Raw genomic sequence first — 1,031 nt, 5'->3', positions numbered from 1 at the left:
TAGATTTCCAATCCTTTGCTACCACAAAAGAGTGCTGCTATGAACATTTTTGGACAAGTGATGTTTTTTACCTTTCTTCATGATCTCTTCATGGTATAGACCCAGTAGTGGTATTTCTGGATCAAAGGATATGCACATATTTATTGCCCTTTGGCCACAATTCCAGATTGCTTTCCAGAAAGTATGGATGAGTTCCCAGCTCTAACAACACTGTATTAATGTCCTAGATTTCCCACATCCCTTACAACACTGATCATTGTCCTTTCTAGTCACATTGGTCAATCTGATAGCTATGAGATAGTGCTTCAGAGCTGCTTTAATTTGCATTTATCTAATTAGTAATGATTTAGAGCAATTTTTGTCTCATCCTTAAAATGAAAATATTAATATCTTATTTTCAACTAAGTACAAGGAATAAAAGGTAATACCCACCCTTAAGTAATTTATATTAATAAATTGAAAAAAGGGAAGAGCAGGGGAGCCTGGAATTCCTTCTTAATTGGAGCCACCTACTTAGAGGAAGGAAACCCAGGATTGAAGCTTCATCCAAACTCAGGAATGAAATCATTTTCTAGCATCAAGATGTTTTTGTGATATGATGGAGAAGTTTGAAAGTGTAAAGCTTGCTGAGAAATGAAGGCGACCACTTGAGATCAGACTCCTTTTACATATCAAAGTTCTATTACTTTGATTGAAGGCAGTTGACACCACCTTGACTAAATCATTGAAATATGTTGTGTATGTATAACACCAGATAAAGCACATTCATTCATTCATTCATTCATTCATTCATTCATTCATTCATTACTTTGTCTTTTCATTTATATGTATATCAGTATATCTATAAAGAAAAATCTATGATTGCCTCCACTATAAGATGTTTATGTTTTAGGAACCCCTTATAAGAATGCAGATTCTGGTTATAGATCTTGTACTGTATTTTGCATTTTAAATTTGAGAAGAAGTAATCAGTGCAGTACATTTCTGTGTAAAAAGAAACGAACATTTTTCAATTGAGCAATCAATATTTA

Source organism: Macrotis lagotis, chromosome 6 (assembly GCF_037893015.1).
Source record: "Macrotis lagotis isolate mMagLag1 chromosome 6, bilby.v1.9.chrom.fasta, whole genome shotgun sequence".
NCBI classification, from domain to species: Eukaryota; Metazoa; Chordata; class Mammalia; order Peramelemorphia; family Peramelidae; genus Macrotis; species Macrotis lagotis.
The sequence above is the reverse complement of the archived record's forward strand: the minus strand, read 5'-3'. Positions refer to the sequence as shown.